Raw genomic sequence first — 17,732 nt, 5'->3', positions numbered from 1 at the left:
TAGCAAACTTGATGTCTTCCAAAGGGTGATGTGGTATGAAGAGAACTCCCAGCTTCAAAAGCAAGACATTCTCTTGGAAAGATGTACTGTGGCATGTCATCTTGGACCCCTGCAATTTCCCATGCTCAGATGGTAAAATGTGACGCTGCAAAAACACTCCAATGACTTGTTCTGGGAATATGCCTGATAGCCCTGGTGCATTTGTGCTCCTGCTGCTGCTGCTACAGACTGTGGACATTTTTTGGAGCTCATGCTGTTTGCAGCAGAATGGATCTGGACGGAACCATCGAGTCAAAGTTTCATGAACTTGATTCCAGTGTTCCATGTCACCTGGTTCATCGTACGTAGGCGACCACTTAAAGTCCTGCGTAGGAAGCTGAGTGAGCTCTCCGATGGCTACCTCGCTGATAGAATTGAAGTGAGGTGTGAGCAGCTGCAAACACTTGACAGTAATCCCAATGACGTCTGTACTGTGTGAAAGACGCAGCATGAGCCACAGTCGAAAATTCTCCTTGGGTGCCTCATGGTCTTGATGGATGAATGAAAGCTTTGCCTCCAGCCCGCGCTCCTCAAAACTCATAGGCCGTATGCTGAAACATTTGACCTTACTTCCCTGGTGCTGTAACATTTGATAATGTGCATATTTGCCTGCAAAGAGATGACGGACAAGGGGGGCAAGGAAACTGTATGGTCGCGGTGTTCCACCCAACTGCACCAATCTAAGGAAATCACCAGCACCATTTGCTAGCCTCTCGAACCTTTTAACGACAGCCTTGCTTGAGGGTTCACCATTATCACTGTGACTGACAAGAGAGGATAAGAATGATTTGGTGCTGTGAGCTACACGTCTGGGAAATGAGGACTGCCTGAGCTTCTCTTTGGTCTCTTTGTCTTCAAGACATCGCTGCTTGCATCTTCGAAGCTCATCATCGCACTCAACAGCAACACGCTTCAGCTTCTTTCTCCAGCGCAGCAGTGCCATGTCGGTGATTTGCCAGTGGTTGGAAGTCTCGATGGTGGCATTGAGTTTGATGCACGCCATCTCCAGCCTCTCTATGTTGCTACTGTCTCCATCTGATCCACCCTTGTGCTTGTTGATGATACCGGAAAATATTCGATTGACTACCTCCCCAACAATGGCAGAACTGGCCATCTCAGCCATTTTGATTTAAAGCAAACGTCCCCTGCACAAGAAAAGAGAAGAAGTAGCATTAGACCGTGGCACTGGAAGCGCAGGTATGTAAGATTCCAGATACAAATCTTTTGTTGCACTAGCATACAAGATCTCATCCTAATCCTAACCTTGTCTTAAGTATGGACCAACCTAATGATATGGGAGCATGAGAAGGACAAAGCTAGCTGAAAGGTGTACTCCAGAATGTGCTTTCAAGTTGACCTTTACTAATTGATAGCTTGGTTAAGTATGGGAGCTGTGGTCAAAGCTTGAAATTTGAAACCGTGTTTATGATTACTACAAATACAAACGCTCCCAGTTTTATGTTCAAAAAGATAATACACAAAACAAATTGTCCCAGAAGTCCCAAAACAAGCGCACATCTGGAAGTCAAACTTCTTTTAACTTTGACTACGTCAAATTATCGTAAAGAAATATAGTGCTATACCATCATGCAATATATTCTGATAATATGATGTAAGAACCAATAGGAAACAAATGAGATGACCGATTCCTAGTAAACTTCCATCCATCCTGCACCCTGACTGTAACTGTGACTTTGTAAGGACTGAAAAGTTGTTAATACTATATATACCTTATGGCCGGCCGCTTAGCTAATCAGGAAATTCACATGAAGACACTTGGAGTTAGATACTTCGGGAAGTTAGCACACGTGTATACTAGTGTCATGATCATGCTCTTTTCTTCATGTTTTTTTCCATAGGATTTTTGGAAGGTGTTTCTAGTGACTAGTAGACATGCACGTGCGACACGCACGTGCGTAACAAAAATATAATATAGTGATTTTCAGCTTGAAACCAAGGTCATCAGATCATGGATTTAGTAAACATGTGCATTAAAAATAAACCAGCCACACAAGTGTCAATAATCTTGTGAAGCTGATGCAAATATGCAATCATGTCTACCAAATTGATTTATCTGAAATAAATCATAGATCAAGGAAGACAATGTGGCTTCTTTGAAACAATCTTCTGGGCATGACAATAGGATGTTATTATACATAACATAGCATGAGTTAAGACTTTGTATTGTTGGCTAGAACACTATAGATGAGAGAAATTTGACATAGTAAGGAAATAACTACACTGCTGCAATGCATTATCGGATATCAAAGAAATTTAAACAGTTTGTTGATGATTCTGAGTTATTTAAATGATTCTCACTGATTTTTTTTAAAAAAGTAGAGGATGAACTAAAGCACAGAGCCATAGGGTTAGAAAATATTTTGGACTGATAATCAGCCTTTTCAAGTGCTGTAGTAATTTTACATAAATGGTTTATATTATAAATATATAAGGAATGTATTGGACGTACTATCTCTAAATCTGAGTATTTTGACACATCTAGTGAGGTCTTGAACTCCAGTTGGTAGACAGAAAATAATACAATTATTCACCGGAGAATCACAAATGCTCTTTTCATTTGCGTCGTCAGCATAGCAGTATACCTCTGCACCAGATATATATATTATTCGTGGAAGGCCAAGGAGAGGGCCACGCTTCTCCATGAGCCACACAGCCATTCTATTTGTTTACCTCGTTCAGTGCCTGCTGGCTGCTGCTATATTGGTCGATCTGGTTAATGAAGAATATTTTGATTCTGCAGGATCGATCGGCAAGCTGGAAGGTTTATGTGTATAAAAAAAAAAAAAAACCAAAACCAATCTTACGAAAGGTTATGCATGATCTGACCTTTGGTGCGCTTCTTCCGGCACTTGGTAACCAATAAAAAGCACGCTCCGTAGGGGCCAGGCCAGGGGTGAGCGGCTCTCCCACTCTGGTCGGCCCTCCTCCTTCAGCCTTCTCTCGGTGTCGGGGAAGGTATCTATATCTTCTCCCTCGATGTCCTGCAGTGAAACGTCCGCGGCAGCGCATCCAGCCCCGTCCGTCCAGGGCCGCTCGAGCCGCCTGTGGACGAACAGGAAGTACGTGAGGCGAGACGCAGCGCGCGATGGATCCACGTCTAGGAGGTTCCCGCGGTTTGCGCTTGGAAGTCTCGCGAGGCCGGCGAGGCGCAGCGATGCGAAGCCACCCAGCAATGAGGTTCGGCTGTTCGCAGGAGTTCTCGTGGGGACGAAGCGACGTGAAGAAGTGCGGTTTCTGGTGGTAACATGAGGACGCGGGTACGCGGGTGGATAATAAGGAAAAGTGCCGGTGTCAGAGTCGCCGATTTGCCCAGAAACACGCGTTTCTGGAGTAAGGAAACGTTGTTTAACCAAATCCACACCTAATCAGGCGCGTTAAAATAATATCCAAGGGAGGAGATCGTATGTGGGTAGACTGCTTTTAGGTGACAAGTGTTTTCCATTTTGTTCGCTCCTTTATTATAGTATAGATACGTGCACACGTAGGCTGTGAACACGATCTTCACTACTAAGATTTGAGTTGTATTTTTGTCTCTTCTTCTAGATGCATAGACCCTAGTGTGCATTTTTTTTTTTTTTGCGATCGAGTCATTCACCCGTATTTCATTAAGAGAAGAAACAAAGTTTACAAAGTCACAAACTAGGCCCAGCAGTAAGAGGCCAATGAGGCACAAACGAAAAAAACAACCTTGCTACTGGAAACGCGGATGAATGGCCTAGTGCGCAGTCAACCTGTTTCCTTTTTTTTTTTCAAAACATACAAATACAATGAAAGGCGGATGGCCCAACCCGCAATGCCTCCCTCACGGGCGATGACCGTATGCTCCCGAGGAGTTAACGCAAGAAGAAGGAAGAACCACATCCAAAGATTACGAAATGGTCTAGGCTAAGCAGTCTCACATGATGAAAAAGTGATGGTGGTCTAGGAGCACTTCGAAAATATCATGGAACATCTGCCACAAAAAAGTGCTGATTTAAATTGGGAGGGACTGCAAATTTCCACACAATCTTGACATGCTCGCTGGTGACTTTACAGAATCGAAACTCAGGTGCCATAAATCAGATGCCGATTTACAAGGCGTCTGGACAAGATGGCTTCACGGGTCTTTTTTCAAAGAATGTTGGGATATAGTGAAAGATTACATCAGGAATGCAGCTTGCTTTCCATCGACTACGCACCTCCAATTTAGCTATCCTCAACACAGCAAACATCATGCTTATTCCAAAAAAGGATGGGGCAGACTCGGTCTTGGATTTTAGGCTCATAAGCCTAATCCACTCCTTCACAAAAATCATTACAAAGGTCTTGGCAAATGCGCCTAGCACCTCACATGAACAGTCTAATCTCCAAGAGCCAGAGCGCCTTCATCAAAAAAAGAAGCAACCATGACAACTTCATATCAGTCCGATGTGTTGTGCGTTGATTCCATAGGTCCAAGACCACAACCCAATTTTTCAAGCTCGACATAACCAGGGCATTTGACTCCGTTTTGTGGGAATATCTACTCACCTTGATGAGCAAGCTTAGCTTTCCTGCAAAATGGAGCGACTGGGTGGCTGCCCTCCTATCATCATCATCTTCTTGCGTCCTGCTCAATGGAGTCCCCACTACACCTATCAAGCACGGCCAAGGATTGTGCCAAAGAGACCCTCTTTCACCCCTGCTATTTGTCATCGCTATCGATGCACTACAAAAAAATCCTTGACCTTGCGACGGAAGAGGGACACCTAGCAAAATTTAGGGGAAAACACACTCTCATACGGACATCCATGTATGCGGACGATACGACAATTTTCATTAAGCCATATAAGAGGGATGTCACATCGCTCGCTGAAATTCTCGCCAAGTTTGGGGACGCACTGGGCTAAAAACAAATGTTCAAAAAGTCATATGCCATCCCCATAAGATGTCAAGGCGTCAACCTGGACGAGGTCCTGAGCAATTTCCTTGCAAGACAAGCTCACTTCCCAACAAAATACCTAGGGCTGCCTCTAACAAGCACCATATTGCGAAGGATCGATTTCTAGCCTGTAGTTGACAAAGCCGTGAGCAAGCTCACTATTTGGAATGGCAAGAATATTAACCATGTAGGAAAGGTCCACCTTAGTTAATGTAGTACTCACCTCCCAAGCTGTGTACTGCCTCACATCCCTAAGAGCTCCCAAAGCCACAGTGAAGGAAACTGATAACCTTAGAAAGAGTGTCCTCTGGGTCAGATCTGAGAAGCTGATTGGGGAGAATGCAAAGTGAATTGGCCACATTCCACAAGACCAATGAATATAGGGGTCTCGGCATTCTACATCTTGAAACATTTGCAAGAGCACTACGCCTCATATGGCTGTGGAAAGAATGGGACGGTAAAAGAAGGCCCCTAACCAACTTCGACACACCATGTGACATGACTGATAGGTTCCTATACTACTACAGTATTTTTAACCGCGGCAAGCGAAAATGCTTAACCGTGATGGGCAAAGCAACTGCCTCAAATCAAAAGTCACAGTTAATCGTGGTCTTAACTGTTAATACATTAACTGAGGCGAGCGTTGTAAAGAAACCGCCTCAGTTAATTCCTATTAACGGAGGCGGTTGCCCTAATTTGACCGCCTCCTTTAAAAGAATAACCAAGGCAGTTCTGTCAAGATAACCGCCTCTGTTATGAGTTTAAGCGACATAGTTTTTTTAGTTGTCTGTCTTCGTTAAGTGTATCCTAAATTAAAAAAAAAACTTTTTGAATTTGTTTTTGAATTTGAAATCGAAATTTGTTAGGTTGAAACATATACAAAACAAAAGACACGTGTATAAAGAATAACCACAAATATTACATCCATCCATGTGTCATCTTTATCGTTCCATGGTCCAAGTCATACACTAAGTTCATATTACGTGAATGTAGACAATGTTCACAAGCACATCTAATAAGTTTCACTCAAAAAATGTTTGGCAACTTGTAATTGTTCATGTCTAGATTGCTGATTCTCCAGTTGCGTAGCTTCTCGAACTTCTCCTCCCTCGCTAGCTCGCTCGCGATATAGAAGAATTGTCCCTCAACATGACAACATTGATCCATGACAAACTTATAAATGTCAGCTATTATTTGTGTGATGGTCCTTTGATCAATTATTTCCTTTTCCCACCAACTTTGGGATTTCTGCAGCTGTCGCTAGCTATTGCTAAATCTCCCACAAGCCCTGAGGCACTCACAAGCATAGTATCTAGACAAGACTGAGCTTTTAGGTTGCTTAGTGCACTGCATGCATGATAAAGGTAACACATGATCATTAGGACTGGTAGTAGTATCCATACAAGACTGATTCATCAGTAGTAGTAGAACTAGGGACAGGAGGAGTAAGTACCAGGAATTCTCACCTCACGGCCAGTTTGTGGCCATACTTCTGCTTGTCCTTCTCGGACCTCCGATCATAGTAGCTGGGGTCTTCCACGTACTCCTTGTAAACATTATACGGCAACCACTAGTGTAAACAACAAATTTGATACATACTTTGAGTGCATAAAAGAAGATGTTTCGTCACTTACAATGGCAGGATGCTTTCGAAATGCTTGTACCCTTCTTTGATCGAATCCCACAAGAAGTCAAATATGACAACCTTTTCACCCTGAGGAAAGATCATAAATATAATCCTATGGCCCGTGATGCTCAAGCTGGACCATGGAAACAATATTGACCCCAAATCATGGCGGTTGCTGTTAGAGCAAACTCCACGGTTAAAATTTAACCGAGGCAGTCACCCTAATGGAACCGCCACGGCCGTTAACTTTAATCATTTAACCGTGGTGGTTTTGTTAGGGCGACCGCCTCGGTTAATAGGAGATTAACCATGGCGGTTGTCTTATAGTGACCCCCTTGGTTAACATATTAACCGAGGCGGTCGCTGGGCCGGCAGCCTGGCCTAAATTAACCGAGGCGGACCACCAGCCCGCCCGCTTCCGAGGGCCAAAATAAAGGTCACGTAAAGTTTTTCTATAGTAGCGCTATTCGCTGCGGTAACATCAATCACACTGTGATAGCTGCGCCTGGTTCCAAGGTCAAAGGCCCCAAGATCTAGCACCAAATATCTTCCAAATTTCAAAAAATAAAAACAAGTCACTCAACGTAGCTTTGCACAGCAGAGCCTGGATTAGGGACATAGACCTGCAGCATGCAGGTTTCACTTCCCAACACTTTGTGGAGTATATCCAGCTTTGGCACACCCTTAAACCACTTTCAGCTCCAATCGGACAGGAAAGACAACATCATTTGGAATTTCATGCCAGATGGAAAATTCACATCAGGATTGGCCTACCACGCGCAATTCATAGGATCAACGATGACAAATTTCAAACGAATCCAGACCTTCATAGACTACAAGCGCGAGCATGGACAAATAATGGTGTATGTCCTCTCTACAGACATAGTCAAGAATCTAGAGTCCATCTCTTTCTTCAAGATTGTTATTACACTAGGTGTATTTGGGAGGGCATTGCAATATGGCTAGGCAACAACCTGCGCCTTCCACTTGAGTGCTAGGATACTCTGTACAAATTTGGTGGGAAAACTTAGACAGACACCTTCGACGGCGAGGCAAGGACTGCCCCATGATCGTCTTTATTTGTTGGGAGGTGTGGAATGAAAGAAATGCATGAATCTTTGAGCACAGAGAATCCGCACCAATGCATCTCCTCCGGAAGATCAAGGAAGAGGCTGGCTTGTGGGCAATGGTGGGAGTAAAGCATATCTCCAATCTATTATTGCCCGTGTGATTTGAGGCCACCAGAGGGGACGTGTCGGGCTTTTGCCCTATTTGTACACTTTTGTATATGTTTGTATCATGTCTTTGTAGGCTCTCTCTTTTTTAATACAAGAGCAAGCTCTGTTGCCGGTTCAGTTTCAAAAAAAAAAAAGTTCCTTTTCCCCAACACACTGAGCTAGCAATGATGCTTTGTGTTCTCGATCGTCCATGATCTTGAATCGGTTGATACTATGAGTGTGCATCAGCAATGCTCCCTCAGTCCCTAAATAATTATTATTTTGAGTTTCCGTGTCATATGTTTAACTGGATTCATAGAAAAAACATACAACATTTATATTTCCAAATAATTTTATTATAAAAATAGGTTCAACTATCTTTCTAATGATAATTATGTATCATACTTCCTACGTTTCTAAATTAATTACTAGAATCCGTGTCAGTTATTTTTTTTTTAAAATTTGACTAACTTTATAAAAAAATAACGATGTCTATGACATAAGATTGAGCATTTTATGAAAATATATTTCATGATAAATCTAATGATACTAATTTAATACCATAAATCTTAGTGTTTTTTTTAGAAATTCGGTCAAAATTAAAAATTTTGACTTAAGATAACTCTCGAAATTGATTCAACAAGGACAGAGGAAGTAACTATTAATATTTTTATAACAAATTAGTTAAAGTTATTTCTCGAGAAACGAGAACAACAGTTAATTAAGCCATCCTCAGTGGGATTTCATAACCCAGGTTCTAACACATCTATATTTTGGAAACACTGCGGAAGAGTTTTATCCTCGTGAAGTGGTCTCTACTCCCATAAAACTATTATCATCTCTCTTCATTAATATGTTACCATATTAGCATATTTAACATCCATAAATGGAGGACCAAAAACGGCGACCGAAGGGGGTGAATGGGAGCCATAAATTTTTTTCTGAAATATTTTTGGCCACTGTCCCAAACCACCGCCAAACACAAGCCAAAACTAAATTAGTCAAGCCAATTGGTGACAAGAGCACTTAGATAAAATCCTCTCAACGGTAGAAGGCCAACGCAACCGACGAAACTCAAATCGAAGCACAAACGCCCAAGCTGCATGCAAAAAGAAAAATCAGAGCTAGGAAAAAAACACTGAAAAATCCCCTGAAAAAAATGTGGCGTGGCTGCCTCTGCTCTGCTCAATTCACACACGGAAGGAAATACACAAATTCACAACCGTGAATAGCATGGCAAGCAAAAAGGTGAAATTAATCATCTATCCATCACGGAAACTCATCGCTAAATCGCCTTAATTTTGGCAATTTAATTCTTTTGCCAAAAAAGAAAGATGCGAAAGTCATTCAGCAGTACAGACCGATCTGTCTACTAAACGTGTCTTTCAAAATCTTTATAAAAGTTGCAACCAACAGGCTGAGACAATTCATGAGCTTCACTGATCAATTAGGTTAATCAGACCGACTCAGACGGCTTTTTTTGCCACGGAGAAATATTATGGAGGGTGCGGTAATCCTTCATGAGACAATTCATGAGCTTCACTCAAAGAAGAAAGATGGAGTCATTTTTAAAATTGATTTTGAAAAGGCGTACGATAAGGTTAAGTGGAGTTTTTTACAACAAACGCTGAGAATGAAAGGTTTCTCAGAAAAGTGGTGCCATTGGATACAAAGCTTTACGGAAGGGGGTAATGCCAATATTAAGGTCAATGATCAATTAGGTTTTTACTTCCAAACTAAAAAAGGCTTGAGACAAGCTGACCCACTATCGCCCATACTATTTAACATAGTAGTCGATATGCTGGCCATCCTTATTGCCCGAGCGAAAGCAGATGGGCAGGTCGAGGGGGTTATTCCAAACTTAATCGAGGATGGGTTGTCTATCCTTCAATACCCGGATGACACAGTAATTTTCATGAGTCATGATGCTCAAAAGGCGGTAAATATGAAATTTCTACTAAGTACTTTTGAACAAGTGTCGGGCTTTAAGATAAATTTTCACAAGAGTGAAATATTTTGCTTTGGCAAGGCAAAAGACCATGAAGATTTTTATTCGCAGTTGTTTGGATGTGTTATTGGTAAATATCCTTTTCGTTACCTAGGCCTACCTATGAACACTAGGAAGTTGAACAATAAAGATTGGAAGATAATTGAAGATCGAATAGAAAAAAGACTGAGTGGCTGGAAAGGAAAGATGCTTTCAGTGGGGGGACACTTGGTTTTAATAAACTCGGTGTTGTCTAGTCTACCAATGTTTATGATGTCTTTTTTTGAAATGCCGAGAGGAGTATTAGAAAAAATAGACTGCTTCAGATCCCGCTTCTATTGGCAAAATGATGAACACAAATGAAAATATAGGTTAGCCAAATGGGAGGTTATATGTCAACCCAAGGACCACGGAGGTTTGGGAATACAAAATTTAGAAACCCAGAATAAATGTTTATTAAGCAAATGGCTATAAAAATGATTGAATGAAGATGGCATGTGGCAGGAGTTACTAAGAAATAAATACAAAGATAAGACTATAGGGAGTTGTGTTAAAAAACCAACAGATTCTCATTTCTGGAAAAGTTTAATGAACATTAGAGATTCTTTGTTAGAACAAAAGGATGGGTCTCAAACCAGGTTCTGGTATGATACTTGGTTGGGAAATAAGCCACTCAAAGACAAATTTCCTTCTCTGTTTAGTATAGTCAGAAGCAAACAAGATTCAGTAGCTCAAGTGCTTAGGTCTGTCTCTTTTAATATTTCATTCAGAAGAAATTTAGTAGGGGCAAACTTAAGGGCTTGGTATAGAATTGTTGCATCTGTACTAGATATTAACTGGTCGGAACAAAAGGATGTCTTTGTGTGGAGCTTGGAACTTTTACAGTCAAGTCCATGTATGTCGCGATAATTAACAATGGGGTTAGAGTGTCAAAAGATATTTGGCAAATCAAAATACCAATGAAAATAAAAATATTTCTCTGGTATTTAAAAAAAGGAGTGGTTTTAACTAAGGATAATTTACTTAGACGACATTGGAAGGGTGACAACCATTGCTGTTTTTGTCATATTCTAGAAACAATAAACAATCTCTTTTTTGATTGTGTTTATGCCAAATTTTTATGGCGTTCTATATATATATACTTTTTGGTTAAGCGCCCCCAACAAATATGAGTGATCTTTTTCCAGTTTGGTCAAAAAATGGACACAAAAAGTATAACTCATTGTTATTAACAGTGGCGGCTGCATTTTGTTGGGCAATCTGGTTAACTAGGAACGAAGTGGTTTTTGATAAATGTAGAACAAAAACTTTCTTGCAGGTACTCTTCAGGGGAACGTATTGGCTCCGACAGTGGGCAAGTCTGCAGCGGCATGATGATCAGAGGGACCAACTGGTCAAAGTTGGACAGTTTCTAGAGACATCGGCTTTGCAATTTTTTAGTTCCAATGGGTGGTTGTCCTCAAGATATATTGGTCATGTTTAATTTAAACCTTATTTCCTTTTGGTTTTCCGCTAGTGGACTGCATAAGTGTTTGTGCCCACTGGCATAACTGTGTAATTTTTGGTCTGATTCTATCTTTTGATAGAAGAAGCCGGGTATAAAATATCCTTTATCTAGAAAAAGGTTTGACAAGATTACCTTGGTAACTCGCGATGGCAAAAAGCAAACTGATGACTAATCAGAGCACTCGCACACCAACAGGAGGAGAAAAGAGCACTGCTGCTCTGTACCGAGAAAATCAACAACCGGTGATCTGATCGATGTCTGCACCTGGTGCCTTTCGGTGCTGCAGCGCCTGAAATCACTAAGCTGTGGACGAAAGAAATACGACGCTCGAACAGATTGCACGAACAGGAACAGAGAACAAAGAAAATAGCGCCCTGGGCACGGGTCTGCCCGCGCAAGAAGGGATAGAGAGAACAGCCTCCAGGGTGGGTCTGCACACCCTACGCGGATCCCATCAGTCTTGACAGTCTGCAGTCCGCAGCGTCGAACTCAAAAACAGCAAGGAGCCGAGTGCAAAGAACTAGTACGAACAGCAGAGCACCTTAACCAAAAATCAACCAAACTCCATCAAAACAGAACGATTCATTCTCAAACTTTGCATAGACCAAATCCACCTTAGCACGAAACTATTCTCCAAAAATCATCACTTTCCGGGAAAATCAGATCGTAGCCAAGAACTAAAATAGCAAAAAAACAAGAACACAGTTAACGAAAATCAAAACTTCAATTTCAGAATCCCAAAGGGCACATGGAGAATTTGGGCCTCCATTCCCACTCCAAATCTCAGTACAAACACTACTAAAAATTTAGAAAATTTTTGACCTCTCTCATGAACTAGAAGACCTAATCCTAGGCTTTAGGGGAAATGAGAAGGTGAGGGAGAGGTGAGGGAGATGTGAGACTCTCTCCTTCTTTATAGACATATTACACATTCCTCATTTGCCTTTAGATATTTTAGAGCAACCAGCTAGCTAGGGGGGCATTTTAGTCCAACCCGATATAGTTTTCATCCAACAGCACCATGCCCTTCATGAGATAGCTTAGCCTCGACACCAACTCCTCGATGCCGTCATGTGCCGTCTGTTCCTCCTCAGAACCTTCGCCCGGGTTTTGAGGCCCAAACCCGCAAAACCCGTCATGAGTAGCGTACTCCATACGCATCCCCGCTGCTCGACACGTGTCACCACCGTCCTCGACCACCGGCCGCCAAGTCTTCCTAGCCTCACTCAACTTGCAAGTCCGCCGTATTGACTTGGTCAACATGGTAACTCCCATGTACACTTGCGCTTATCAATGTTCCAGGTGTCAGCCACCACGGCTAATCACCCGGCCTCCTAGTCCATCAGTCCAAGCCTCTCATCCGCCCTTCACCGCTCCAGGTCCATCGGCACGACACATCTCTACTTGACCTTCACCTCATCGTCGACCACCGCCTCCGAGCTGCACATCTACACATCACAAGCCAAGAGACATGTCGCACGACCCAACTCACGCCAAAGATTAGTAACCAACGCAACCTAGATTGTGGATTACGTTGACAATCACTCATCACAAATCGAACCACAAGGGCACATATCAACCTTGTGTTCGCAATAAAACTCTAATAAAACCCATTGAGACTGACCTTAGGGATGTAGAGAGCACGTCCTAGGCTCCCTCTAGCGGGCTAGCACTTAGGTACTCCCTTTGTCTCAAAAATAATTTAGTGGTGCCTTTCAAATCTCGTTTAAAAAAGAAAGTAAATATAGACTTGAAAACAACTTTATTAGTGGGACCCATATATTAAAAATAATAATACATGTCTAAAAACTACTGCACTCTATCCATGTATGGGAAGAACATTCTGGAATACAATTATTGTTTTTTATTTTCTAGTTTTATATAGGTAAATACGTAATTTTACATCTACATTAACCTGAGCTTGAAGAGTGAGACTTATTACATTCTTCTAAGACGGACGGGGGTACATGCAAAAACTACTGCACGCCAATTCCTTGCAGACACCTATAGGTTTCAGGATTAGCGGTGGTTACGAGGGGGATAGAGAAATAGTGAATTGGGCCAACAAATCTGTGGCTTGAGCATGACCATAGCGCTTGGGCTTTATGAAGTGACAAATAAAAACGTTCGGCGGTGGAAAGGCCTCGTTCACTCCCTCACTTGCCCCGCCCTAGGCCTTGTTTAGTTCACGAAAAGAACATTTTTTTGGTACTACAGTACATTTGTAACATGCTTAACAGATTCGTCTCACAAAATACATGTAAACTATATAATTAATTATTTTATAATCTATATTTAATGTTCTATGCATGTGTCTAAATATTTAATGTGATTATGAAAATTTCCGAACTCCAACCCCACCCATAGACGTCCCCACCGGTTGTTCATTAAGAAGAAGATATCTTCTCATCAGATCGTGAAAATTCGTGAACCCAGCCCTGGAGGGGATTGAACCTAGGACCTAAGGAGTGCCACAGGTTGTCCTTAACTAGCCACTCAAGCTAGAGGCCTTTGGTGCTCACGCGCGGACATGTCCACCGCAAGTTGACAAGCAGCAATACAGCAAGGCATCATGGACTATCCTCTTGTAATTAGCCCATTTTTATGCACATTTTAATTTCCCATCATTTGATTAAGCGCTTAATAATGTCTAAATGGCAGACAGTTATTTGACAATTCTGAGCAATGTGTTGTGTGCTACACTGCTAGTGCCCTGAATGTTCTGTTTTCTGAACCTGTAACACTTAATTGGCATGTACTAGACTGCTAGTGCCCTGAATTATTTCTGAACCTGGGGACCTGTAAGGCTTGACACGGAGACATTGATGCAAACTTGCAATTTCTTCTGAATGTTTGATTGCTGGTTGCTAGTTGCTTGTATTATGCTCTGAATGACTGAACCTGACAATTGTTACATCAGTACTTAGTATTTAACCTGACAAATGTTACATCAGTACTCAGTTCTCATACGGTATTTCAGTTTTTAATTATCCCTTCTAATGTTGTTCATTAGGAGTTGTTTAGAGGTAAAGTAAAATTTACCCTTAAAGTCACATGCCCTCACAATGTGGACCACAGGATTTGCTCTGAGATTCGTGCCCAGCAGGAGAGAGATAATTTTCTATTGTCTCTCCTACTGGGCACGAATCTTAGAGCAAATTATGTGGTCTACATTGCAAGGACATATGCCCTTAAGGCAAAAAAACTGCGTTTGTTGTTTAGATACTGTTTTTCAGTTTATTAGCTCTTATCTATTTGTTTTTAGTGGCTGCTGTCTATTCAAGAAGCCAAGTCCCAAGTATCAGATTCACATGAAGTAAGCTTCTCTCCTTTGCTTTCATCCGAAGGCTTAAGAAGCAAGTGGATAATCGGATATCCAACATGCAGATCCAACGCAGTAAAAAAACCGGAAGCCATAGGTTAGGTCACCTAAGAAACTTCTCAAACCAAACTGAATAACTTGCCTTGTTCAAAATAAAATCAAGAACTACAAATCGTACCGGTTCAAAAACATATGAAAACACACAATACTCCAATTCACGACTTGTATTACAAAAATGCATGGGAGATGCCACCACTCAGCAACTCATCTGGGCACGCAGGTCGTTATTTATCTAGTTTCTTTCACATGCATACATCAAATGCATGCGTAAAAGAATCAATACTCAACCGTACGTGTCAAGTAAAGCAATAAATTAAAATGGCAACAGACGGATCACTGAAGAAGCGGACGACGATGGGCATCGGGGCCGTTGGCGATCTGTACTGGGTCACAACAGCAGTAGACGAACTGGCCCCTGATAACGCAGGACCCTGAAGAATGCTTGTCGCAGAGTGACGTGCACAAGGTAGCCGAACAAGCTCCAACTCTTTTGCATCGAGATTTAGCTTCTGGCTCCGGCTGGAAACTGCCGCTGCTGGCCACCGACGCAACCGCGGAGAGGAGAGCCATCAGCAGCGCAACCGCGGCGAAGACCTGAATCTTCTTGGAGCCCATCGCCATGAGGTTTGGTAAGCCTTCTTTTTTCTTGGAATGTATATGTGTGTATATGTATGTAGACTAATGGTTTCTTGATGTTTGTTCGATCGTTCTGTGGGCGCATGTTTATATAGGCCGGAGCCACAGGCAAAGGATCTTGGAAAATCAATTCATACTGTTATGTGTGTTCCTTTATTTGTGTACTGTTATTGCTTGATATATTTTCTTCAAGGATCTTGATAGAGTATATTGAATTTCAGAAAGTATTTGTTATGGGTGCTAATATGTCATGTCTTCAATAGGTGCAGTTATTGGCTACTCTTTTTGTCCATCCTTATGAGGCATATTTTGATGTTCAATTTTAAAACTCAATAAAATATGAGTTGTTACGTATGCCTGTCACCACAAACTTTTATACTATTTCGAAGCAATAGCTGTTTGTGAATCCAGAACACAGTTAACGAAAATCATAACTTCAATTTCAGAATCCCAAAGGGCACATGGAGAATTTGGGCCTCCATACCCACTCCAAATCTCAGTACAAACACTGCTAAAAATTTAGAAAATTTTTGACCTCTCTCATGAACTAGAAGACCTAATCCTAGGATTTAGCGGAAATGAGAGGGTGAGGGAGAGGTGAGGAAGATTGGAGACTCTCTCCTTATTTATAGACATATTACACATTCCTCATTTGCCTTTAGATATTTTAGAGCAACAAGCTAGCCACGGGGGCGTTCTAGTCCAACCCGACATAATTTTCATCCAACGGCACGGTGCCCTTCATGAGGTAGCTTAGCCTCGACGCCAACTCCTCGATGCTGCCATGTGCCATATGTTCCTCCTCAGAACCTTTGCTCGGGTTTTGAGGGCCAAACCCGCAAAACCCGTCATGAGTAGCGTACTCCATACGCATCCCCGCTGCTGGACACGTGTCACCAATTAACGTCCTCCACTGCCGGCCCTCCAAGTCTTTCCTGAGCCTCACTCAACTTGCACGTCCATCGTATTGTCTCGGTCAACATGGTGACTCCCATGTACACTTGCGCTTATCAATGTTCCAGGTGTCAGCCACCACGGCTAATCACCCGACCTCCTAGTCCGTCAGTCCAAGCCTCACATCCGCCCTTCACCGCTCTAGGTTCATCGGCACGACACATCTCTACTTGGCCTTCACCTCGTCGTTGACCACCGCCTCCGAGCTGCACATCTACACATCACAAGCCAAGAGACATGTCCCACCACCCAACTCACGCCAACGATTAGTAACCAACTCAACCAAGATTGTGGATCATGTTGACAATCACTCATCACAAATCGAACCACAAGGACACATATCAACCTTGTGTTCGCAATAAAACTCTAATAAAACCCATTGAGACTTACCTTAGGAATGTAGAGAGTACATCCTAGGCTCCCTCTAGCGGGCTAGGTCTTAGGTACTCCCTTTGTCTCAAAAATAATTTAATGTTGCCTTTCAAATCTTGTATAAAAAAGAAAGTAAATATAGACTTGAAAACAACTTTATTAGTGGGACCCTTCTATTAAAAATAACAATACATGTCTAAAAACTACAACACTCTATCCATGTATGGGAAGAACATTCTGGAATACAATTATTGTTTTTTATTTTCTAGTTTTATAGAGGTAAATACGTAATTTTACATCTACATTAACCTAAGCTTGAAGAGTGAGACTTATTGCATTCTTCTGAGACGGAGGGGGTACATGCAAAAACTACTGCACGCCAATTCCTTGCAGACACCTATAGGTTTCAGGATTAGCAGTGGTTACGAGGGGGATAGATAAATAGTGAATTGGGCCAACAAATCTGTGGGCTGAGCATGACCATAGAACTTGGGCTTTACGAAGTGACAAATAAAAACGTTCGGCGGTGGAAAGGCCTCGCTCACTCCCTCACTTGGCCCGCCCTGGGCCTTGTTTAATAAGTTCACGAAAAGAACATTTTTTTGGTACTATAGTACATTTGTAACATGTTTAACAGATTCGTCTCACAAAATACATGTAACTATATAATTAATTATTTTATAATCTATATTTAATGTTCCATGTATGTGTCTAAATATTTAATGTGATTATGAAAATTTCCGAACTCCAACCCCACCCATAGACGTCCCCACCGGTTGTTCATTAAGAAGAAAATATCTTCTCATCAGATCGTGAAAATTCGTGAACCTAGCCCCGGAGGGGATTGAACCTAGGACCTAAGGAGTGCCACAGGTTGTCCTTAATTAGCCACTCAGGCTAGAGGCCTTTGGTGCTCACGCGCGGATATGTCCACCGCAAGTTGACAAGCAGCAATACAGCAAGGCATCATGGACTATCCTCTTGTTATTAGACCATTTTTATGCACATTTTAATTTCCCATCATTTGATTAAGCGCTTAATAATGTCTAGATGCCAGACAGTTATTTGACCATGCTGAGCAATGTGTTGT

The 17,732-nt window shown here is 42.0% G+C and overlaps 2 long non-coding RNA genes across 2 annotated transcripts; one reads left to right on the top strand and one right to left on the bottom strand.

Annotated features, from left to right (window-relative positions):
- Positions 1,098 to 2,978, bottom strand: LOC110435759. Its single transcript, XR_002453620.1, has 3 exons — positions 2,887 to 2,978; positions 2,731 to 2,794; positions 1,098 to 1,184 (listed from the first exon to the last, which is right to left on the bottom strand). It is a non-coding gene; the product is annotated as an uncharacterized LOC110435759 (long non-coding RNA).
- LOC110435758 lies at positions 1,108 to 3,596 on the top strand. Its single transcript, XR_002453619.1, has 2 exons — positions 1,108 to 1,236; positions 2,801 to 3,596. It is a non-coding gene; the product is annotated as an uncharacterized LOC110435758 (long non-coding RNA).

Source organism: Sorghum bicolor, chromosome 5 (assembly GCF_000003195.3).
Source record: "Sorghum bicolor cultivar BTx623 chromosome 5, Sorghum_bicolor_NCBIv3, whole genome shotgun sequence".
In the NCBI taxonomy this organism is placed as follows: Eukaryota; Viridiplantae; Streptophyta; class Magnoliopsida; order Poales; family Poaceae; genus Sorghum; species Sorghum bicolor.
This window is presented reverse-complemented; position numbering and strand designations above follow the sequence as displayed.